Here is a 26034-nt window from a genome sequence, read left to right as displayed (position 1 = left end):
AAAGCTACCCCTCACGAAGCTTTTAAATCACACCAACATCCTCAGATATGTATAGTAGAGCTAAGTGATGGTGTTCACCCCGCCGTTGAAGACTGCCGTCCTATTTTTTTTATTTTTTCAAATAAGAAGGAACAGGTCTTGCTTGGGGCAGGGAAATGCTGACAAAAGCTCATCCCCGTGGCTTCAGCCTTTGAAACAACCTGCAGGAATTCGAGCGGCCACTTTGATCTCGGGATGGGACATTAGAATTCTGCATGGATTGTGTTTACACAGCTTGGAGTGACTCAGGGATGGATGAAGGTGCTGTTTGGATATACAGATGGGTCACATATGAAAGGAAATAATCCCGAGCGTTGTTTAAACTTTGTGAGGAGCCAGGTGGGAAGACCATATCAGGGTTTTCCGGATAAGCTGCCACTCACAGAGACTGAGGCTGAATGGAGATGGTCATGCTTTCTGAATCTATGAATCCATGAATATATTGAGTCATTTTTTTAAGGGAAAAATGAACAGGTTTGTTGTTGTTTTGTTTTCTTTAAATTTTGGATTTTGATTAGTAACTGCAGAACAGGAGGATTTGTTCAATAAAAAAAGCAGGGAAGAATGATGGATGGTAAAATTGGAAAAAGTAGAAGAAAAAAGGGAAAGGAAAGTAGAATGAGGAGGAAAAGTTAAAGTGAGATGGGAAGGGTTGGAGGGGAGGTAGAGACAAACAACAAAAACAGGATTAGACCTTAGAAGAAATAAAGAAAAGTGTGGTTAAACACAGTGAGGGAAGGAAAAAGGAACAATTTAATTAAAGAGAAAGAAAGTACGGAATGAGAGATTAGGTGAAGCAATGGAAACCTAGAATGTAAAGGGAAAGATGGAAAAAAGGCAAAAGCAGAAAGAGTTGTATCGAAACGAGAAAAAAGAAATACGGAGAGGGATCAAGGATGAATATGGTGATGAAAACAGAAGAAAAGGAAAAAACAGGAGAGAAAGGATGTAACAAATTAGGTTTTACAAGGCTCGGAGAAAGAAAATTAAATAGAGAGAGGGACTTGAGGAAAATTTAAGAAATGGGAAACACCACTTGCAATAAAATAGCAGCAAGTTAAAAAAAAGTGCAGAAACAAAAGCAAGACAAATTTGACTTACAGCAAAAGAAGAAGTAAATAATGGAGGGAGGAAGGAAGGAAGAGTTGAGGTGAGGACTAAAGGCCTTTTCACGCCAAAGTTAGCAAATAAACGCAAGTTCTTTGAACCATTCCTGCAGAGTCAGCAGCAAATCAAGACAAAGAGTCGAAGAAGTTTCACACGTTGGTGACGATCCATCAATCCAGTTCCTTGGTAGCATGAAAAACTGCTGGACCTGCCCATAGCTCCACTCAGTCACTTTTCTATGGTTAACTAGTACCGGGTAATTAATCATCGATTCCTATTTGGAGCCGAGTTTCGATCCCCCCCACCCTTATAAAAACTAAAGAGTCATTTGACCCTCAAATGACTTCCGACAGCATCATTTCCTACTGAGGACAAAGCCAGATGCAAGAGGCTGTTAGTGGATCCTTTTTCCTGAGTGAAAGGAGCTTAATGTTGCAAAAAAGGGAGGCACAAAGAAAAGGAGAAGAAAGGATGGCGAGATGAGAATGAGAAAATGAGAGCAGGAAATCCAACACGAAGAGGGAACCAGAAAGTAAAAAAAAAAAAAAGAAAAAGAAATTAAGAGATCAAGAAAAAAAGGCAGGAAAGGAAGGAGCTGAGATTCCCTCCTTCATAACTACTCACGATACCGGCATTGCCTCAAGAAAAAGGTGGAACTGCGTTGCGTGCATCCCTGATAATCAGAGTTGTTTGTACCTTTTAAGAATTAAGACAAAAAACAGATCTTGAGTAGATTTTCTCAACCAGCGGGAATGGGGCTGAAGTGTTTCCTTTCGTAACTTTGGCTCGACTCATAACTACAAAAGTTAAGAAAACTACACCAACAAAGGAGAAAGTAATTGTGCTGCTTGGGAGTTTGAGGAGACGCAGGCGCTTCTTAGCTGCCAATTTGTAGCCGTTTCCACTTGCAGGAGGAAAGCCGGCCTGCCTGTAGCCTTACTTCAGCATATAAAAGTGCTAACAGCAGATGAATTAAAGGTTACCAAGATATATATGATGAATGTCAGGCAAATACAAATTACCACAGGATGAAGAATAATGAAGTTTCATTTTTTTTTTTTTTCTTGCCGGCGAGCCAGGGGCCAGTCAATAATTAGAGGTGGCGCGGTCGCTGTCACCGGCTTTCTGCAGCCTTAGTGGTTTGTCTCTGCTTTAATTGCTCAGGTTAAGATGGCCGCCCACGCCAGACGAATTAAAAGAGAGAAAAAAAAAAGAAGAAAAGCTCCAAACTCGTTTAAAGATGCTTCTCACAAGACGCTGGGATGCAACAGGACGCCCCTCGACAAAAGTTTCTTCATCTCTTCCATTTTGTTTTCGCATGATTTCAAGCGTGAGGGAATTTGCTTTGATCCCCCCCGAAAATAAAAAGATAAATAATTAAATACAGTCCCAACCGTGTTCAGGGAAGAGGGGAAAAAAGAAGGAAAGTGCCACGAGTGGCGGAGAGAAAAGAAAAAAATAAATAAATAAATCACACAAATAAGACATCAAAGATAGATTGAGTTAAAATATGCAGTTGAAATTTATTCAGATTGCTTTAGGATGGCAGGGGGGAAAATATTTCCTCAAAGTGTCCGACTGGATGACATCAAAACTCTATGATGCCATGAGACACAAGGACAAATGAGAGAGGAGGCTTTCAGACATGTCTGGTCAGGTTTTGGTTTCAGGGGCCTTGGCAACTTCACTTTTTCATGTCGTGATTCCCTTGACTGGAGGGGAATCCCCCCCCCCCCCCACCTTGTTTTTCTGGTCACTGGCATGCAGCTCGCCAGTATGTCACGTCTCGATGTGAACTCTCGCGCCCTGCAGGTTGGCAGAGGAAAGCCACACACACACACACACACTGGCTGCTGCCTTCTGGTCGCAGCTAAACGCTGCACCTGCGTCACGTTTGCCGCCTCCTGACGGCACGACCACTCCTCCACCTGTACGGTAAACCTGGCAAACATCAAGCCTCCGAACGCACGCGTGTTTGTGCCAGTGAGTGCGTCAACTCTTGCGTCATGGAAAATTATCACCGGTAGAGAAAGAAGGGAAAGCTAAAGGAAGCAGGTAGATAGGCATGGAGTACACGTCTGTCATGTTCAGGATTTTCATTTCTACATTTGAGATTAGTTCCGTTTCAAGCGTTTTCGTGCCGATCTGCTCCTGGTCCCCATCACACGCTGATTTTCAACTTGGGTGCTGTGCTTTGGGCTGCAGGATGGGGCACCGCTCGCTTTTACTTTACAAAAACACATCTCCCACTTTGCCTGACCTCCCGTATCAATGGTTGTGGCGCCGTGTCGACGAGCACAATTCGAACGTGCAGCCGCCTGGGAGGTGGCAGGACTTACTGGATGGAATTCAAATTGTCACTGCACTGAGTGCAATTATGTTACTAGTAGCAATGTGAAAGGATGAAATCTGCTTTTTTTAGCCAGCGTTCCAGCATTCAAAGCCCTGTTTAAATACACTACTTTTGGTGTAAAAAAAACTGCACGGGAGAGTACTGCTGCAAATAAAGGTTTCCCACTTTGCAAAGGCCCCGGTCTCCATTTGCGGATATTCCCGAGTTCTTTGGGGCAATGCAGGATGCAAATTAAAGTGGGGCTGGATGAAATGAATGAAACCAATATAAAGATATGAGACGGAAGGCAATAAACCAAATCTAGTTAAAAAATGTTTTTGAGGTTGGATGCAGCTTCCTCTGAATCACTCATTTGGACGATGAGATGACCTCGTGAAGTTTATTGCACTTTTTTTTTATGACGTTCTTGTTGTTTTTTGTGTCCCGAGGTCTCAATCTGAAAGAGACATTCTGATTCAATTTCGACATATTTAAAATAATATCACAAAGTCACACAGTGTCAGGTTGTCTTTAGATAATGTTTTGTTGTTTAAAGAGGGGAGTGGGGGCGGGCGGTTGGTGGCGTAGTGGGTTGAGCGGCCGCCCCATGTACAGAGGCTGCAGTCCTCGCTGCAGCTGGCCCCGGTTCAAGTCCCGCACCGAGCGACCCTGTGCTGCGTGTCTTTCCCCTCTCTCTGCCCCCTGCTTCCTGTCTCTCTCGAACTGTCCTAGCATTGAATGAAAAGCCCAAAGAAATACTTAAGAGGTAATGGTCGTCCACTTGTCCAGTATCTGCAAACATTTCGGAACAAACTGCACACCATGCTGATATAGTCCAACGTTTTGGCTAATCGCTCTTTGGGAGACAAAAATTTTTTATATTGTGCTCGTCACCGTATGTTATCGTTGACATTCTTTGTAGATGCATTTAAAGCAATACTATGTAACATTTCTACCTTAAAATAACAGCTTAAAAAAAATTGTGCGGCTAATGAGTTTTAATATTACGATGGGCCTGTCTCCTATGCCCTTCGGGGGTCTGAGTTGGAATAACTGCGCTATGTAACTTTGCTGGAGCGGTCCGGGAGCTGAGCGGAAGTACTTCGACTTGCTTTCTGGCACACCTACCGCAAAAACAAATAGACCCCTCTCACGCTCCCAGGTATAAGGCTAAGCTAGCGCAACATTGTCAGTACGATCATCATGGCAGAGGCACCGAAGAAACAGAAGAAGACGTTGACTGATGGAGCAAGGAAGAGAAAGAGAGAGGCCGACAAAGCAAGAGACCGGACTAGAGTTAATCTCGGAACAGCCTGTAGGGGGAGCTCCATAATGGGCTTTTTGAGAAGTTACATTGTATTGCTTTAAGGAAATGGAAATATTACACCAGTTCATCCCTTAAGTTAGGTGCCTTTTTTTTATGCTCGAGTGATTCATAGGTCAGTCGGAAGTGGCAAATAACAAAAACCACATTCCTCTAAAAATGGTCAAGTACCAAGACTGAAGTAAAAATGAGTGGAAAAACAGTCCGGGTCCAGAACCGGGCGCTACAACCCTGATGCAGATTGATGTGTATTAAATGCATCACTGCCTTTTTCCCCAAACTTATTGTACCTTGGGTGCTCTGATGTGTGAAATACAACTTTCCCCGGCTCCTTTTGCGATCAGATACCCATGCACGGTACTGTGTTGTTGTTGTTTTTTTACCTTTGTTGTTAAGCAGCTTATCTGGTTCCTGATTTGCAGAGCCATTTGTTTTGCTTGTCCATACATTCAGTGTATTTTTTGCTCCTAATCTGCCTGCCTGCGTGTATAAAACCATATTTGGATTCTCCATGACAGATAACATTAACGAAGGGATTCCAATTTTACATTCAACCTAAAGACGGTCCTGCTTACATTCCAACTCGGATTTACTAAGTGCTAATTACTACATTAATACCTCATATTGATCATATCGGCCTTACCATACCAATTAAACTCCTTAAGCATTCACTTCTATCTCAACTGCCCGTTTATCCACAAGAAAGTCCCATAAAAGCTTCAGAAAGGTGCTTTTTGCAGCAGTAGGTATGTCTTCTAGACAACCAACAGAACAGCTACACCCACTGAGGCCGATATCCTCAAGTTTGGGTTTTGATGCCGATGAAGCTTCTCCTTTTTTTCTTCATCAGCTCATTTACTAATCTAATAAGCGGTCTGCCATTTTACATGATAAACACAGCATGTAATCAATCACGGGCTTCATATGTAGAGGACTGAAATAAATAAGCCTCTGCTGCATGTCTCCGTTCACTGAGAGCTTTGAGCCTTAAAACAACAACGGGCAGTAAAATGTTGAAGAAGCTGCGAGTTTAGTGACGTTAAGGGACGAAAAGTTTCTCTTTGTCTGAAAGCTCTCAAACGTGCCACAGAAAGCCGAGATTCAAAGCTGCGCCCATCACTCCTAATTAACACTTTGAAAGATAAAAGCAGTATATTAAATCAATCAGGACGATGGTTGTTTGTGAATCCCAGCAGATAAGGGCATTTGCATATTAACTTTTCAGTTCTAACCTACATTTGAGGATCTTCTGAGATTGTGGCCGGCTTCAATGTAAATATTTTTACCCACGCTGCACACTGTACCACGTTTTAAAGTTTCAGTGCGCAGATTCTCTGGTGGATTTTCAAACTCATTAAAAAATGAAGAGATGGATAAATAAGCAAACATATAACGTAAACAGACAAACAAATGAATAAAAGAATGTGGGTATGATTAGAGGCTCTAGCGGAATCTGTGGCAAACACGGGGCGAAACCATCCGGATCTTAACTTGCAGTTAGATATTCCCAGTTCAAAATAGGCTTTAAGTGAACATGAAAGCAGCAAATAGACTTTACAAGTGTTATTATATCTGTCCTTCTGTTAATCTGGCCCATATGAAAGAGCTGTTTCAATATGTTCTGCAAAATGTAACTTTTATGTGAATCGTGCATTTTCTCGATAAGTGGTTGATATTCAAAATCTCTATGAATCTCTGTGAATCTCTGTGATCCCTCTTGATAAACACTCATGTTTGACTCAGTGAGACACTAAAGCAGTAGTTACCAGGCTTGGTAATAGATGGGATCAGTTTTCCTGTCTGATCTAATATGTCTCTGTTCCTGTTGCTTTGTGTGACAGTAAAGCGTGTGAAAAATGTCCTTTAATGAACCAATCTATGATAGATTTCCCTTTATGTAGCTATCTTACTAATTCTTATTTATTCATTTATTTTTCATTATTTTCATTTTCTTGGCATATACATTTATTAATTTACCGGAACACCAACCGTTATTAAGGGCCATCTCATACCTTAGGAGAGGTTTTTTCAACACGGTAGGACAGATGTACAGTTCACCAAAAAGCTACAAATGCACAGGGCTCTGGGGACGGCACCACTCACTGATTATCTTCCGATTGGTTCAAATGTAGCTGGAGCCGGCTGGAGCCTGGCGATCTCACAACAAAGAGGATGAAACGCCAAAAACCATACAAGTCAAAGAAAACAACATGTGGAAAACAGTGACTGGAGCTGCACTCAACAACCTTTGTTACTTAAAACATAGTTTATCTTCATCACAGAGCAGGTGTTTTTACACTTTGACCTGTCTTTTCCAAAGCAGAGCAAAGCTAAAGAACCAACAACAACGCTAACACAACCCCAAAAGCGGCCCGCAACTCAGAGACCACCCCCAAGTGGCATCATAACTATGACTGTGTTTGGCACCGAGGGAGAGCATATGGAGCCATGTTCAGCCAATCAGAAACACGTGAAAAACGTCTGATGGTAGTGCCCAACTTTAAGTAATGTTTAATAAAAACTAAAATGCCCCAACAGTTTGAGCAAATCCCTGAGCCTTTCGTTAGAGTTGAAATGATGTTTTATGTTTGTTTACTGCAGGAATCAGTTGGCTCGTGTGTCACAGAGAAAAGTAGAAAAATAAGAAACATTCCTTCATTTGACGAATGCCTGCATTTGCATTCCCATGCAAGGATCTAGAAAGCAATAGTTGGACACTAACAGGGAAGCGGTACTATTTATAAACCTAAAGTAAGATAGAATAATCAGCTGCGAAATGTTGGGAAACCCCAAGAGCAGTAAAATGCTCAACAGAAATCATCTTTGTTCCGTCTCATTGGAGAAATGAGTTCACAAAATTATCTATTTCTGCCAAAGGTGAAAGACTGACTGGGAGAGATGTCATTTTTAAGGAAATGCCGGTGCTTTCACACTGAAGGATGACTGTAATCCTTATTGCTGCTTCTTAAAGAGAGACGTTTAATGAGGAACCAACAATCTAAAAGCTAGCTATCTGTGAAATGTTCCCTTTATATTCAGTGATAACATGAGCGCATCAGTTGGGACACAGAGGCCGTCGCAAAGGAATGAAAGCTTGCAGATATTGACCGGCCTCTCATATGGACTCAGAGGAAGAAAGAAACGCCCGATCAATACCAGTCGTTGTTAATCCTGGTACCTTGCACAACAGCACCATTGTGCTGCGATGGATGGACCAAAGCTTCGCAAGAAATCACCCCACAGAAAATGATCTTGTTGCCATTCTTCCCCTCTCGACAGGGTCACGCATGTCAGCAACTGCTGCTCCAGTTGATAGTCGATTTACTGATGTGATGAAAGGCCCCGGTTTGGGCTGCCTGTGACCTGACACGCTCCAATCCTCTGCTGTAATCAAGCCCGTCCGCGTTCACACGGACAAGAGGCGCAGATCTAAGACCAGCAATCGTGGTCTCATCTCCAGTGTGGAATAGGTGAAGCTGTACTTTGCAGGGGAGGTTTAAAAAAAAAAAAAAAAAAAAGAAGTTACTTTAACGACTCTGGAGCCTTTTAATTGCAGAGGCTCGAATATTTCGTTCAAAACCGCTCACTTCATGCTTGGAAACACAGTGCCACGGTGCCTGCGCCCTCACCCAACACTTGTTTTATCTGCTTACAGACTGAACTCACTTCACAGTAAAGAGAGGCCAATTAGGGTGCAAAGGGATTAAAAACACAGGGAGGAAAAGAAAAAAAAAGCCTTTTTTCCATTTCTGCACTTCTGCGGCGGAGGACGGGCAAAAAGGATGGAAATGCAAGAGAGCTCAGCACTTTGTGATTGCGAAATTAAAGAGAAAACGGAGGTGTGAGGTTATTTCCAAACAGGCGTCCACTCAGATGGAAAAAAAAAAAAAGTCAACCTGGTGTTGCTTTTAGATATAATTTTCATTGCTTTCCCTCCATCCACTCAGTCAGTTTATGTTGTTAGTGACATCATTAATACCCTAACCATTGGGTCTTTGCAGACAACCTGATTCACCCCTGATTTGATTGGATGACCATCAACCTCAGTTATTAAAAAAAAAAAAAAATCCCTATTATCTGAGGGAACTTTCCCAATATTATCACTTCAGGTTTTCACAGTGTTAAGTCTATTTCGTTTTCCTCAGACTGAAGAAGATAAACATTTTGCCTCTATAGCTCAGATGCCAATTAAGAGATCCAAAGAGGGAAGGAATTTTGTAGGAGTGGAAAACAAGTCCATCCTCAACGGACAAAACTGTGTGAAATCTAAAGCACGGTAATGCAGGAACCGACATCGTCGGCGACCGTGCCAAAGCAAGTTCCAATAGTTTGCCATGTAGTCAGTTCACAAACATCACCTCAAGATGCAGCCCAGGCACTCTCACCTCCATCCCATTATGACAATTTGGAAGGAACTTGCAACGCGTAAAAAGGCTGTAAGTTTACACTAGAGTATACCAAGTTGTTTTCGTGCAACACGGAAGTCTACAACTGAAGAACTAAATCCCTTTTGAATGGACATCCTGAATTCCCTTCTCCACGAGCGCTCGTCAGTCACATGCTGACCAATGACCAACACCGAAAACACTTTCCTCTTTTGGAAAACTTCCTCGGGAATCTGAGCAGCGGGTTGCTGACAATGTTAAATGGGGCAGCAAATCACTGAGTAGCTGCTTTACGGCATTCCACCTTTTACAGGATCAAATAATAATTTCATGTCGCCGTTAAAGCTTACAGGTTAATGGACGGAGACGTCGCTGCTTTGCTTTGCTGTGTATTTCTCTCACATAAACAGGCTGAGGGCATCCGATCGGCAGGCTCCACCGTTTATCCGTCTGCCTCAGTCGCTGCCCGGCTCGCACTTCCTCTAATAAAATGATTACCAATCTCTGATAGTGGTTCACCTCAGATGCACCCTCCCTGGGAGATGTCCGAGGAGGGGTAGGGGATGAGGACGGGCTTCCCCTCTTTAACATAAGTGGAGTTGAGTGTAGCCGGATGGTGGAGGCGAAGGGGTTTCCCGAGGAATGGTGGAGAGCGGCAGGAAATCGATGCCTTGTTTGTTTATTGGTCTGACCTCAGAACCCTAGCTGTACTCAATCAGTTCCCCCCCCCCCACATCCTTTTATTTCCTCTTCCTATGCTCCTTCCCTTGCTTTTACTCGACGGTTCTCTCATCCAAGTTTTGTCTCAGAGCTTCCCTGTGAAACGCCAAGATGAAAGATCCATTTCATCCATTCACAACCCTCCGTCGACAACGATCCAGTCGTCCTGTTAACGAAAAGCTGCAACTCCAGACACTCACTTCTTCCATATTTCCCCTTGCATGCAGAACTTTGGGACAGAAGGTAAGCGAAAAAAAAAAAAAAAAGAAGAAAATATTGTATCCAACAATTCCCACAATGCAACTGGAAAATCTTGACCTTTCCTGCTGGGCATACATCCACGTCTCTCTAGGTCTCTCGTCTGGCTTTCGCCGACAAACAAACGACTGTTAAAATGACAGACGGCGGTCTAAACAAGACCACCGCAGCTGTTGTGTTCCTGTGTTCAAAAAATAACGGAGGGGGTGTCACCTCAGTTTGGAGGTCAGATCTTTATTTGCAGTGTCACTGCTGCTCTGGATCAAAGGCAAAAAGACATAAAAGGAAATAAGACCTTCCGATCACCTCCGTAAGCGAGGGAAGGATAACTTCCAAGGCCTGAAAAGGTCGGCCAAATCCAAGACTCTTAGTGATGCTAATGGGGCCTAATTTGAAATGGAATTTTATTCACATCTTGAAACCCAACAATGAGATTTCATTCAGATGTAGCAGTCACTTTTTACTTGCTTTAATGATAAGTAGGTCCGAACGCGGGGAGAGCGGAAGAAAGAAAGAAAAAAAAAAGAAAAAGAATCCCCAAGGTGCTTTGACTCTGTTCTTTTATTAATGACTCGAGCCCTTTTGTGAATCGTTTGATGAATCGTTATCGTGGAGAAAATCATCACGACTGATCATATTAAGAGGGGAACACAGTTGTTTTGCAAGGCCTCCTCTCTTGTCCATTGTGAATTATTGTCATTATCATTAGCATGAAATGAATTCTGGCCTTTCAAAAAAAGGGGGGAGCGCTGCTACGAGTTGATGTAGATTCATCTGTGGTCGGGGCACGGGCTTGTTGTGTGTGCCGCATTGAAGCGCACAATATAACCGCGCCTCGACATCAACCTTGTTTACATTCATGTCTGCAGACTGTTGCGGCTTGACTTGCGATCCATATCAATTGTGCGCAGATGAATAAATTCCCACAACGAGACATCAGTGAGGTGTGTATTTGTATTACAGCAGCATAGACAATACATATCTGCGTCTGCTGCCATAATAGAGCCCTATTTACTCATATTTCCTATGTGGACTCATGTGATTGGCTGCGGTTTGAGTTTCGGGGTTTATATTCCTCTCTGTTGGTTTTAATGTCACTCTAGCGATAATGTGTCTGGTCTTCAAGGGGTGGGGACGTTTGGGGGACACAGAGCCCAATGGAGAGCAGCATCTGCAGGCTGCTGACTGAACAGGGCCCCCCTCCGGCGCTACCTGAGCCCCGGCTAGGCCGGTAACCACGAGCTGGGGAGGAGGGCGGGTGGGGGCGGGCGCCATCAACGTGATCTGATTTATCCTCGGGCCGGAGACTACAAATGAGTACAGACAGCTTTTTCATAGCCAAAAGACACATTTGCATCCGCGTGTGTTTGTGTGTGTTTGTGGGTGCAATCGAAGAGGCAGAGTGGATTTTCATAAACAGCTCGCTTTCAGAAATGAAAGGCTGACACAAAAGTGCCCAAGTATAAATTGCTGCATGTGTGAATATCATACAAGCATGCTTTAATTTATTCTTGAGTTAATTATGTTTCTGTGCCACATACTGCAGCACAGCAGTTGAAACAGGAGAATAAAACAATTCAGATTTTCATAAGAAGGCCTGCGTGTGTTTAGAAATGCATAACTGGGATCACAGGATGCTCTAAAGTTTTTTTTTTTACGGTCAATAAGGCTGTTTCGTTGTAGATTTAATGTTCACCTCATCAGTGTTCACCTCTAAAGGCAGCAGCACATTACCGCTCTCCGATAAAAGCTTTCATAACCGCAGTTCTGCTCTTCATCACAGCTCATTCCTACTCAAACAGTTATTAAACCAGTGGAAGAATTTTTCAGTTTGAAAGAAAATCTCAACATTTCTTTTAAAAACAGTTCTATAAAGAAACAAATCCAGCTATCAGGTTTCAAATATAAAAACTAGTGGAGATAAACTGCTAGAGATGCTCGATACTGTACTCTCTTTGTGGGCACGAGTAGATTTGGCAGCTGTTCTTCTGACTGCACTTTCATCAAAACAAAAAATGTAGGAAGAACAACAAAAGCAAAATCAGAAACCTGAAACAAAATATTTTGAAAACACTCACGAAGCATTTAAAAAAAAAACAAAAAAAAAAAAACATGACCTTTAAGAAAACATAAACAAAACTCCAGGAAAAATAACATTTTACAAAATGATACTTTTACAGAAAAAAAAACAAACAGAATAAGCGTTTTGCTAAACGTATAAACAAAAACCACAATCTCTTTTAAATCAAAATGAAAAAAAAACAAAACAAACAACTAGATCTCAAGATAGAAGGAGATAAGTTAATTCGATCTGGTGGTTGTTAACCACGGCAGCACTGTTCAACCATCGCCACAGAAATGATGAAGAACAATCCTCCACTCTTTCCATCGCTCAGCTCGTTTCCATGCACAGTTAGCTCAACTCGATCATAGCTCAGCTTGTACCAGAATACAAGCGCGTCCGATTCCAGTCCGACATGATACTGGCCTTTTTTTGGTCGACTTATATTGTGACAGACAAAATAAACTTACAACAATTAATCAGGCGTCAAAGGTATTCCAGCGGGGCGGGGAATTGGACAGCTTTACAGCTCTGCACACTTTTTTTGTACAAAAGAGATGCACACAGTCCCTTGTGATTACTGGCCTTTCCGTTAATTCCAGGTCACAGTTCGGGGCAGCAACTGCAAAGCAAGTTTGGGTCCAAATTGCACGCCCACATATCGGAGCATTTTGACTCCAAACATTGAGTGTGTACGTCAAACGTCGGTGAATTCAAATTGGAATGATTTCAACATGTTTGCATGTCAAAAGCCTAAGGCAGCAATTTGATTTTTCTCCTTTTTTTAAATGTACTTTGAACGTACCGGACGAGTTTCACTGGAGTTCATCCAGCTGACAATATCGCAAAAAAACGCCAACCACAGTTAATGGATAAGTATGAATTATCAAATCACTTCAATCAACTTTCATTTTTGCCCTTTAGTCGCATTTCCCAAAACTACTTCTCTGCAGCCAGGTTACCCACAATGCAACCAGACGAAGGCTTGGTAAGTAACAGTATATTCGGATGTAAAAACCTTTCATTTGGGTAAAATTATTGTAAAACAAGAAATTGCGATTACGTGCAATCAACAACGGTAATTTTGAAATTTTACTCGCCAGACAGACATATCCGAAACTAAATATTCGGGAAAATATAGCCGACACGACAAACACGGTTATGTTTAACATAAGATAACAGAAAACGTTTCACTAAAAAATTTCACAAAAGAAGGCAAAAAACACAACAATGTAAAAAAAAAAAACACCAAACATATCGTTTCACAAAACATCACGACAAAACCAAAGCCACAACATTTCAGAAAATGCAACGTTTTGTCATTTTTAATCACCGTTTATTTAAAAAAAAAAAAGCTTTGAAAAAAACCTGCAACAGCTTCAAAAAAGGGTCTACAATAACTGTGCTGTAAGCTCAAATTTAACCAGTTAAAAACGGGAATAATTTCCCTGTATAATTACAAAGGAGTGCGATAAGAAAAGCTTCTTGTTTTTACTCCTGATGAGCTCGTTATCCAGCACGAGGAGAGAGCGGCGCATCTTCAACAGCATGAAATTACTAAAATCAGAGGCCAGCGATGTGCAAAAAAACCTTGTGTGAGCAACAATGTCTAAACCCTAACACCCCGCAGTGTAAAAATTGAATCTGGATATAACCTTTTCACTGAAGATGCGGCGTTGTGTTTCTTTTTTAAGTGCAAACTTTATTTCTTTCACAAACTTCAACGAAATGCCCCGCGTCACATAGAAACTTGTGAACAGAAGAGTTTTTCATGCTAATTCTGCTGATTCCTCGTGTCTGTTCCCAACAGTCGGTGGCTGGAGGTGAAGTCAGACTGCAGACCTGAGAGCACTGAACTTTCCAGTAATTATTCTGCGCCCGGGTCAACTCTGGACAATATGTTAGCCATCTGCCGGCATCTGTGCCTTCTCCCACTAATAGACTGAACCTCCCCCTCATTGCTACTCCCACCTTCCCACCTTCCATGTACACTGCCGCAACCCCCCTACACCGGACCACCGCCGCCACCACAGCCTGGAGCTAGCAGTGCTGGGGGTGAAATGCTAAGCAGGTCACATGTTGTCTTTCAGCCATATTTGGGTCAGGCCTTTGGCACTAGATGAGGGAAGGCTTAATGCACGGAGGCAATGGGTAATAATCCTCCCTCCAACACACACACACGGACACCTCTAGATGAAGAAGCAGACGCACACTTTCCTGGATGCCATTTTGCCTTCGAGGGCGTGAAATTCCTAATTTTTCTCGAACATGATCCTAATTCAGGAGGTCATTTAAATTTCTCGGAAAGGTGCAGAGTAGTTCCTGGATGCTGCATTTACATGTCAGCATCCAGGATTGGATTTTGGCACAAACGCAAGCTAACGGCAGCCTCAGCAGAGCATATGTTGCGTGGAGCATATGTTTGGAGCATATGTTGAATGCCAGAGGAAAGAGGGCGCACACATGTCGACCATCACAGGTAGATGGGATCTTAAATACAGAGCAAGGGGAGTGAGATCAGAGCGAGGGGAAACTCTCTGTGTTCGTCTAGTTTGAATATCTGAAGTTTTCTGAGCTGTGAGGCCATGCATTCAAGATCTAATATCTTAGGAAATTTATGTAAAACCAGACTGCCAAATTTGCTCCCTCCATTTAGATTAGGACACGCCACATCCATCTTGGTAGCCTTGAATGACTGGAAATGTGTCAATTTAATACAACAAGTGAAAAAAAATATATAGTGAGAAATAAACTTTCATTTATCAGGAATTCATTAGGAGCAATCTCGGGTATTTTTCCATGGCGTGTCGAGCTCTGAGGGCAAAGGGGTATGAAATGTGATCAAATTTCAAATACATTCACAGTCGTGGCAATTTGTACACTTCCATCATGTCTGGTGGACATCTGGCAGTAAACATGATGAGGTTTAGCACATTTGCTGCACCATTTTAGCCCCTTCCTCAGCACCGTTGGATTTTTACCCCGGAGATGTTGTGACGGAGGCGAATGGCACACCCTGGCTGAGACAAACAGCCCCAGCTGGAGCAGGAAGGCAGCGTCCGGCTCGCAAACGTCCATGCTTTTCACTCAAGGACAAATTTAACCCCATCAGAATGTGGCTTGGTGTGCTTGCTGCCACCGTCTCGTGCGCCAACATTCATCTCCAGCCTCCGTGCAGAGCAGTCGGGCCTCCATGAAAAGTCAGACACTTATGATGTCTTGAGCGGTGACACATTTGCACTTTTCTCCTTCCTCTTTGCAATCACACTAATTGCTTTCACATATGTCTGAAAAACCCTCAGTCAGATTCTTATCCGACAGTGCAGGCAGTCAGGCAGGCATCAGATTTGGCTTTTTGAAGCTCCGGCATGATGACTTCATTGTGGTCAGAACTGAACGGTCTCAGGAGAAACTATTAGGAAGGACTTTGATTTCAGGACAGATGTTGCCTTCAAAAGAAATTTGTGAGGTGAGAGGGAGAAAAAAAAAGGTAAAACCAGAATAAATGACTAATGAATGGAGGTGCTTTGATTATCGGACAAAGATCTAGTGGTGGAAAGTAACAGTAACTGTACGTAATTTGAGGTATTTCTTTTTTTTTTATTCCAAATCACTTGATGTTTCTACTTCAGCATAATTGAGAACAAAATGCTTTGCTTTCTCATCTGATTTAGAATCAAAGAGTCAAAGATTTAGATTCTAAACTTTGAATCGCATACCGTGAGAGGCTTTTAAAAATCAAACCATCGATTTCCGACCTTTTCGGCTTCATACATCTGACGTCGATGAGCTGTTAAACAGTAAGTTCTTCATCATCACTTTCTCTTCCATTGTTTTCTGCGCCTTGACGCAACAAAAGCACTCGTGATTTACTGGTCTTTTACCAAACATATCTCTTTTAATGTAAAAGACATAATGCCACATTTATAGAAATGGCTTGTTGTCATTTAAGAGTGAAAACTATGTATGTTTAAGTAATGTTAAGAACCATGTTAGACTGCACCTAATCACACCAAAATGTTCTTATCACCACTAAATCGTACTGTACCCCATGTATGCAGATACATATAGGATCATCCTTTAAGAGAAAGATACATACTACTAGAAGAAGACTGAAAATTCTAATGAATACTCGCAGCCCCCCCTCCCTCTCTGCTGTGCTTCAGCTCTGTGCACATACAATTCTTGTCAATCGCATTAGGAGCATCCCGAGAAGCCAGAGGACGTTGATTTTTTTCTTAAGGCCCAGACTGAAAATGAAAGCAGTCAAAGAAGAAGAAACAAAGTCACATTCAACTGTTTGTGTGCGGATATCTCGAAATTTCAGGCACACGACTAACCTCCATGTCTCCACGGCCCTCTCTGTGCTTACATATTTGCATGTAGATGAAGTAGAAAAGAAGAGACGGTGAACAGGCAAAGCTGTGCATATCATCATTACCCTCCCTCCCGCGAAAAAAAAAAAAAGGGAAATCTCCAAGAAGTTCAAAACCTCCAACTTCTCTCCTCCTTTCCACCTCCACCTCCTCTACCCTTTCCATTCCCCTCTCCTAAAGCACATTCAAATGTGCAGGTTTGTTTTGGGGATAAAGTCCTCCGCTTTGATCAGCGCTAATTAGACAGCCGCTGCTTTCATTCGCTACCTATTAAGGTTGGGTAGGTTATCGCCGTCCTAATCTCTGGCCGGCAGCCAGGCGAGGGTGCTGCGGTCCTGAAGGAGCCTCCTCAAAGGCGTCTAAGGTGAGAAGGAAGCGTGATGAAAGAGCTGTCTCCTTTCAGCACAGATCAATACGCTCCCCTCCTTTGCCTATGGGGGATCAAGAGTTTGAAACACAAAGGAGGTTTTTGCATAAAGATCCAAACAATGGTTCACAAGACATTTTTTTTCCCTCTTACTTTCTTGCTTTATGCTTTATACTTTCTCTCGTGCACTTTTTTTTAAAATGCCTTTGCTTCAACTTTTCTCTCCGAGAAAAAAAAACTTACAAAAAGAAAAAAAACAGAGGGGCCTCTTAATGAAGCTGGAACTTTTTCTTTTTTACTTTACTCCAAAATGCCTGCAGGAGTCAACAACTTAAGTTACAGTAATATCTTTTTGAGGCTCACTCGATGGGAACATGTGTGTCTTGGATGTAAGGATTCACTTACAGGCGGTCAAATATTTCTTAAATTTGTGCAAACAAATGTCGCAGCGCTAACAGATCTGCATCATATGGGGAGATAAATAAATCTATAAACTTTCTAATAGTGTTTCTTAGTCCTTTAATGCTCCAGAACAAAGATATAATCCTCCATTGTTTGTTTAATATTTCATGCATAAGGAAAGCCTTCCTAAGCGCTTCGAATTTGTTTGGTCAGTGCAGCCTAAACAACCAAGGACAGATTTTAAGATGTCATAATCCAGTGAATATGCAAACTATCCACAAGAAATTAAACAGATCATTTATCATCAAAGTAAATGTTTCACTGTTTGACATGCACCACTCCATTTGATGATGGACAGAAACTGGAACGGTCCATTCTTGCCGAATGGAAGAGGTCAGCTGCTCGACAGTCTGTGGTTGTTGACATATCTAAACTATAGGCAGGCCAGTCGAGCACAAACTCATGCATAGTCCTACTGAAAAAGCTCAGGGGGGAAGCCTACATCTTTATGGTAGCATATGTCTCTCCTAAATTCCATAATACACCTCTGTTTCAATGGTACAGTCACACATACAGAGTCGCCCACGCCAGGGACACTGATGAACCCCCGTATCATCAGCCGCTGGCTTTTGCACCTTTTTCTGATAACAGACTGAATGGTCCTTCTCATCTTTGACACATAGAGCCAGACGTCAGTTTTTCCCAAAAAGCAGCCAAAATGTAGACTCATCTGACCACAGATCACGTGTCCTCTGTCTTTCTGTCCATCTGAAATGAGCTCATGTCCAGGCAACTCAACAGTCCTTCTGAACTGAGTTGACGTATAGATTCCTCCTTGTGCAACATGGATTCTGAATACATTTCTGGATGTGGCGGTGGAATGTTCCGGATACTGATCGTGGTGACACAACGGTTTCTCGTGTTGTGCTGCCTGAGGACTCAAAGGTCGTGACCATCCACTAGTGGTTTCCATCTTCGGCCTTTATTCCCTGAGATTTCCTCCAGACTTTTGTGATCTTTCACAATATCGTGCAGTTTATTTTGCAATCTTGCATTTACAAAATATTTCTTGGAACTTATCAATAATTCTCCGACTCAAATTGACACAACATGTTGAGCCAAAACCAATTCTTGCTTGGTAAGACTAAAACCTTTGTGTGGATGCTCCTCTTATACCCAATGCTGACACCCTCACCTGTCGCCATCAATCGGTGCCCAATTGAAGCTGGTCAGAAAAGACACTGAAAATGAATCCCCCGACTGCAAACAGTCCTATTTTTTCTGGGTTACTCCACCTTGATTTGATCTACTCTCAGGAAATTCCTGTAACTTTCATGGCTATCACTTCAGCTGTTTTTTGGCTGCAAAGACACGATCCCCTGAAAACCGCCAGCAAGGGCATGTGATGCAACATTCTTTTTAGCGTCTTTTGGCTCGTTGTTTCGACTTTAATACCCACAACTTTGCAGTTAAAGCTCAAACTCACTTTTCTGATTAGCGTGGGGCAAAAAACAGAGTAAATAATGAAACTTGTAAGCTGACAAAAGTGGTCTGTGCTCACGCTAAAGGCAGACTATCACAGAGCAGAAGATCTCACACTTAGACATGACGCCATGTTGGATGTATGCAAGATTGTACCAACTTAATTATAGGCTATGAACAAATGCTGCAAGTCACGCTACGTCGTCCCTCGTGCAGTCACAAAAACAGCTAGAGGTCACGTCAAACAAATAGGGATTCTTGGAATCCCATTTCCAAGCCCTAGAGGTGAAATACTTACAGAATAGTAGCCAACAGTATCAGTCCGTGCACATGTCGGCATCACGTGCAGGTGCTTCTTTTGACATCGTCTGTACTCATGGGTTCATGGCACTAGCATCTTGTTAAAGTGCTACTGTCTTACTTTGCTAATTCATTAATCTCGTTCTGACCCATTTCCACGGGATATTTCCTGAAATCATCAGTAAATGTGTTTAACAAAGGGTGGACATCAAGTAGAGCTTCAGTATGTTTAATCTAAGAGGAAGTTTAATTGGAAAAAGAAGAAGAAGAAATCACCTACGTGCAGCCTGCCCGTTTTCTCAATCCTCCTTTCCCTATTCTATTCTCACCATGATATGATTGTGACCCCTTTTTGCAAGCAATTTTCCCTGGATTAGAAAAAACAATCAATCCAATCAAGCCTGGGAGAGGAGAAAAGGGTGGGGGGGGCGATTTCAGAGGAAATCTCTCCTGAAGTTGTTGGGTGTTGCGGTAGAAAGAAGTGAAGAAGGAGCAATCCAGAGGGCCGGCATATATTTCCCTCTCAAGTAATTCATTTATGTCTTCAAAACTCTTTCAGAGACCAGAGTTACTGTGCCTTTGTTGTGCTTTAAAAAGCTTAGCTGGTCTCTATGAAGAGAAGCAATGAGAGCACTTTAGAAAAAGCTACAAAGGGAGCGGACGGGCGGAGGAAGAAAGAAAAAGTGAATGGCACCACTGATAAAGTTGAGCAAATTAAGTCATTGACCTGCGGTGGAGATTAATAGCAAACAAGGTGCCCCAGCTTCACAAGTAATGAATATTCTTCAAACGGCGTGAAGGGAGTCAGTGAGTGTGTGTGTGTGTGGGTGTGTGTGTGTGTGTGTGTGTGTGTGTGTGTGGGGGGGGGGGGGGGTGGTGTGGTGTGGTGGTGGGAAGGGAGGTGTTTGGTAGATAGAGCCAGCTTGATGCGGATGACATTGAAAGTTGTGGAGAACAGAAAAATTCTGTCATTTTTCATTTGTATGCAAATTCGCCTGTTACACAAATTAACCCCTGAACCCCAGTGTCAGTCTTCATCTGGGGCTGAAGCCAGCCCCCTGCCGGGGCCCCTCGGCCACCGTACCCACCCGCACCTCCCTTCTGGGGTCAGCAACGGCTTTAGACGTAAACTTGAGCGTCGCGGCTCCACCTCGTTTGTTTACTGCTGGTATTTGGCAGCAAGTTTACCCCAAAGCGAGTAATTCTTAGGGCCGCGTTGCCCCTGAGAGTTGCTTCTTCGGCAATAAATTCAGCATTAAAATTGAGCTACAAGGCACAAGTTGAGATCTGACAATTAAAAAGCTAAATACTGGCCTTGGCCTAAGCAGCCGCAGCTGAATGCTACCTGTTGCTTCAAGGTGGACCTCTGGGACAGACGGCAAATCCTGCTTCACTCTGCAGCTGCTGGAGTTCACGGCATCTCAGAAACAAATGGTAATAGCTCCCAGCTTAAAGCTATGGTAGGTAATCCTAAAGAGCTAGCAAGAGAGCTAGCAAGATTCGAAAGTGTCCCCTCCTCTAAGCTCCACCCCCCCCTCCCCATTCCGTCAGTGCTTCATCCAAAGCCGGTAGAACCGCATGTGCACATGGAGCAGGGAGCCGGCAGAGGGGGGCGTAGGCACAAAGCAGAGGCATCTGATTGGTTTTTTGTAGGCGACCAATCCGAGATCAGCGTCCCGCTGATCTCGGATTGGTCAGCTTTTTCTCAGTCCTGCAGCTGCCACAGAGGTCTGATTATTTTCGTCCCTTTTTCTAAATACATCTTGTAAAGATTTCTCTCAGGATAGACGGACCATTTCACCCAGTATTACAAAATGTGTTTCTGAACAGGATTACCTACCATGTCTTTAAGTCACGTGGGCACACTGGGACATTTTCAAAAGCCCAAAAACATCGGAGACTCCAGTGATAAATGTGATCACATCGTGCCTTTTAGTTTAAATCCGCTGATGGAATTTAAAGAAAAACTTTAAGGGTGTTTTTATCAGAAGAAATGACTGAGTGACTGACTGAACTCGCACATTTTCAACAACGAGAGGCATTTTAGAAACGAGCGCCAGCCTCAGGTGGCCATTAGAGGAACAGCAGCTTTTGGCACCTCCACAATGACATTTTTTTTTAAGCCCCGAAGATTTCCCATCGACCATCGTTATCAAGCAAAAGTTGAAAAACACAAAGGGACTTCCTGGTTCAGCCTTTCCCTGGAGATGACGGTCTCTCACCCAATAAACGAGACGTTGAAATATCGTACCTTCAAACTCCTTGCAAGTCCCCCTGCTCTTACAGCTGTGTGTATATCTCACAGTGTTGGTAAACTGCAGCTCCATCTCAGGAAAGAGGAAGCAGTCCTAAACACACATCCACCATCTGCAGAGGAAGGTGGCAGCCGCGACGCGTTTGACCCCTTTAATTGATGCTGCTTTAATTATGATAATCGCTTGCCAGAGTTGCTGTTGTTCCCTTTTCCAGACGTCCCCCCTTTTACCATCCCTTATTTTCCGTGGTGTTTCATATCCTGGCATCAACCGGTGCAGGTGTCCTACAGATGTCTGCTCGCCTCCCCTCGGCACATTGCAATTTGTTAGCTCCTAGTCAGCTGCCACCTTTGTGTTTCTGCCATGACACGAGCTGAAACTTTGAACTGAATCAGGAGCTGATGTAACAGCAGGTCAGGGGAAACCTGCCAGGTTGTCAAAGTGGATTTTCAATGGTTTTTTTTGGTCTTTATAAATGATACTTTTAGATAAAAGTTCATGGAGGTTTGATTTAAATATCTAAACGATAACTACGCAATTAGAGATATTCAAGTCTTTGGCTGCTAAGATGATAAGCATTTTAAAACCTTAAAGAACAGCTCAACTAACTATATAAATCGAAATAAACTACAATGAAATTCAGCATGCTCCTGGCTGTTCAAAGCACTTCAAGCTCCAGAAGACTGAAGGTCTGTGTGGTAAACGCTCACATTTATTCTCTCTTTTGAGGACAAATCATCATCTTTAATCCCTTTTGTCGTATTCAGACGCATGCAAGGCACACAGATAGATCACATCTGAGAGGGCCGAGCAACAACTTTGCTGTTTATGATAAATTCATGTCGGTATGCGCCTTGTCCAAGAAACTTAAGCTTAATTGACCCAAGATGCACTTTGGTTTTCGGAATAAAGCTCTCTAAATTCTGTTTAGACTGAAACTTTTGCTGGAGAAACTCCTCCCAGTGCCACAGCATGGTGGCAGGAGCGGTGAGTAAAATGGGTTTAGACAAACAAACACACGCACACACACACACACACACACACACACACACACACACACGCACACACACGGAGCGGCCACCAGTGCCTCTGCAGTAAGTTTCCCTTCAAAGGATCCCCTCAGGATAGACTGTGCGTGAACATAATCCAAGGCCCCTTTGAAGTACACACTTGAAATGTCTCTTGGCTCGGCTTCTGCGTGTGGCATCTCAGCCCTTTGGGTTATTGGAGAGGAGAAGCGCTCCTCGGCCGGCTCGAGGTGGAGAGGCAGCACCTGGTGGTCCCCGCTTGCCTCTCCTCGCCGCATTTCACACATTTACAGTACACTGGGTGATGCCCTCCTCAGCCGCCTCGCCACGGCAGAGCCAAGAGGTATAAACGGTGCTCTGGTGTTCCGCCGGATAAAGCACAAGTACATTTTGGAGTGGATTTTAATAAATCCAGTGTGGCTTTGTCGCACCGCAGAGTTTCACTTGTACGCATTCATTTCTCTGCAGGCAGAGCTGCTGCGAGGGCAGAAGGAGGCCTAATCTCATTGGAGGAGTTAGATGCACGTGGGAGGAGTCAGAGGTACATGGTGTCTAATGGATGTGATGCATTAAATCATTCGAAACGTCATCACTTTTCCACCGACTGAACTTCGAAGCACAGAAGCACGAGTCGTCTTCAGAGTGGAGAATTCTGCTGCTCGAACTCGTGTCCTACGCAGCACCAACAGTCAATCTCATCTCACATATGCTGTATGACATTTAACCACACTTAAGACACTTTGAGGGATTAACATCGCCAGCACTCATGCGACAGTGACTGATCCCTCCATTTCAGGCTCGCGGGAACTCGACAGTTATTTCCTGTGTACTAAGGAGCCCAGAGGAAGCGCTTTTATTGAAACTTTGTTCCGACTTGAGCATTGCAAAAAAGTAGCAGCCTTAGTGTATATGTGAATCATTTCATTCAAATGACACGTGTAAAACATACGGAGGCACTAAAATTTTTCTTTGACCCCGTAAAACCCAACATGTGGAACTTGTGTCTCCAAAACTGTCAACTTTGGGAAGACGGGGTCCCATTTTGTAATCCTTGGTCGACACAAGACTCTTTCATATAGTGTGCAAGTAGTTAATACAGAGTGTGGCCTGTTGCATTCATCCGAAGAGCTGCATGGGTGTATCGAGGTGTATCGAGCCCAATATTTAACAAGAGTTACATCGTCTGATGACTCAACACGACTCTGAGGGTGCAGCACAGCATTTAAGTTGTTGTATTTGAGTTGGACAGATGTTGCGGTTTATGGACACTGATCAGATATTCGGCCTTTGTTCACACACACAATCAACTCGCTTTGTTTCCCACTGCCTAAGGGCTAAATCCTCACGGGCCCAGAGACTGACAGCTGACGTTCATCATTTCAACAATCGGGACTTTAGGTGGATTTGTTTGTCTCAAAGTGCTTTGAACAGAGAAGGAAGATTAAAACAAGTTAAAGTCCATGTTTTGCATCAACCCACTTTAAGGTCAGTAAAAGCGAAATCTTAATTTCTATTCATATCCACTTATGCTTTTAAATAACCCTTACATGGCTCTCCAAGGTTGCTGGAGACATGCCACGAGTGGCATTTGAACCGCTGACTGTTGTTGCTGCCCACTGAACAGAAGACCCGTGATTTAAAACCGCTGGCTTACCTCCAGCAGCCTCAGAATCAACAAGAGCGAAAGACGTATAAGTAAAGGGCGTGCTGGATGTGATGTCGCCTGGATTTAACAGATTAAGTTGAAGAAACTTCTTATCAGAAGTTATTTTTACTTAACATACAGAGGCCCTTTAGAGCGTGCAGACAGGTGGGACTCCGTCAGCCCACAGAGTCGGACCACAGAGTCCTCCCCAAGACAAAGAAAGCCTCGGTGTTCAGACAGATAAAAATGTGCCACATGAATATACAGAATATAGCACAGTCTATTAATATGAGCTGAATTCATTAAAACTGTTGTAATAAGAACAGACCGTTCTTCGACTTTCTTCTCATCGATTGTTGTCTGCCTCAGAGGTCAGAGACATGAACTCCTCTGCATTTTGGAAACCCATCCTGTTGCTCTGACCTCTGCCCGTTTCATTGTTATTTTCCACATTTCGGATTTTGACAAGGAGCCAAAAGTCTGAGGCGAGATTTCAGTTCCAAACGATCACTTTCAGGCATGAGGCAGGGCTGTGAAAAACCAAAGTTTTTTTACTTTGAAGCATCAAATATGACTCCTTTGTCATATTATGCCTGGCATTGAGGTCTTTTGGGTCCACTGTTCCAACAGACTAATAGAGTCGGGTTTGCTGGCACAGACTCTGTAAAACTGTCCAGGTTGGAGGAGTTTCTAAGCATTATTGGACATTTGGGGGATTCCCTCAGTTGTGTAAAGCCCCTGATAAAAGCGACATGTTACAGTTTCAACAGATTACACAGATGTTGTGCTGCACAGGGCACCTTTGTTGCACATTTACTACATCAAACTGACACAGTGGCCCTTTTTAAGGAAGACTGCTCCTCATAAAGAGTCAAAGCACTTACAAAGTGAAGTCTGAGCTGCACTGCATTTTACTGCAGCTCTTATTAAAAATATAGGCGAGAAGCTGTTTGAGACGCTGAAGAGGAGCAACGTCGCATCCGAGTTTATGGAGTCGTTAGTTGTTGGCGTCACGCGGTTTTACGTCCGTGGATTTTCTTCTCTTTCATCTTTTTTTAGATGCAACAATACACAGAGTGTATCCTCTGTCTTTCTCCGATTTGACTCCTTTTCTTAATCGTGTGGCTGCATGATTTTTCTTCCAAATATCACGCTGGCAAAGTCAAACTGAAATGAACTGACAGGATATGTTCACACTCCTCAACGCGCAATTATATTGTCTGGTACTCATTTGTGTCTATCTGATGTGACTTATTTAAAATCTAAAAAGAAGTAGTCATAAGTGTGATGGGGTGTGTATTTTGTGAGCCGAACCAAATGTGTTTGGTAGCGAGTACTCGAGTGAGGTCTGATAGTGTTATATGATGCATTGGTCTGTGTACTCGGTGTCAGTGTGTGTGTGTGTGTGTGTGTGTTCTCACCATCTCAAGTCTCCTCTCACTGAAGGCGAGTTTCCAGGAGGAAGTGAGTCGTGACCCTCGAGTCCATTGTGGCAGTGGAGAGATTACACACACGCCGCAGGCTGTGAAGGCGTTCGAGGAAGCCACCTTCGTAGTCAGGCCGGCAGAAAGTGAAATTAAGGAAAACAGAGAGACAAGAAAAAGAAAAAAAAGCCCACCAGGCTGAACACACGAGGAACGCTGGAGGAAATAAGACAGAGAGATGAAAGTAGGAGTCATTTTTGAGAAAGAAAAAAGGAAATACAGTCAGTTTCTGCATTATAAAATGTAAAACAAATGTAAATAAATAAATACATACATGTATATGTTCTTATATATAGACATACATTCATTGACTCGTTTTTTATTTAATGGCAGCAACATGTCTCAGAACAAGTTGGGACAGGTCCATGTTTACCACTGTGTACCATCCCCTCTTCCTTTGACAACAGTCTGAGTGAGTCTCTTCCTCTCTCAGGTGCTCTTTTATGCCAAATCGTGTTAGTGGTCAGT

Source organism: Odontesthes bonariensis, chromosome 11 (genome assembly GCF_027942865.1).
Source record: "Odontesthes bonariensis isolate fOdoBon6 chromosome 11, fOdoBon6.hap1, whole genome shotgun sequence".
Lineage (NCBI taxonomy): Eukaryota > Metazoa > Chordata > Actinopteri > Atheriniformes > Atherinopsidae > Odontesthes > Odontesthes bonariensis.
The sequence above is the reverse complement of the archived record's forward strand: the minus strand, read 5'-3'. Positions refer to the sequence as shown.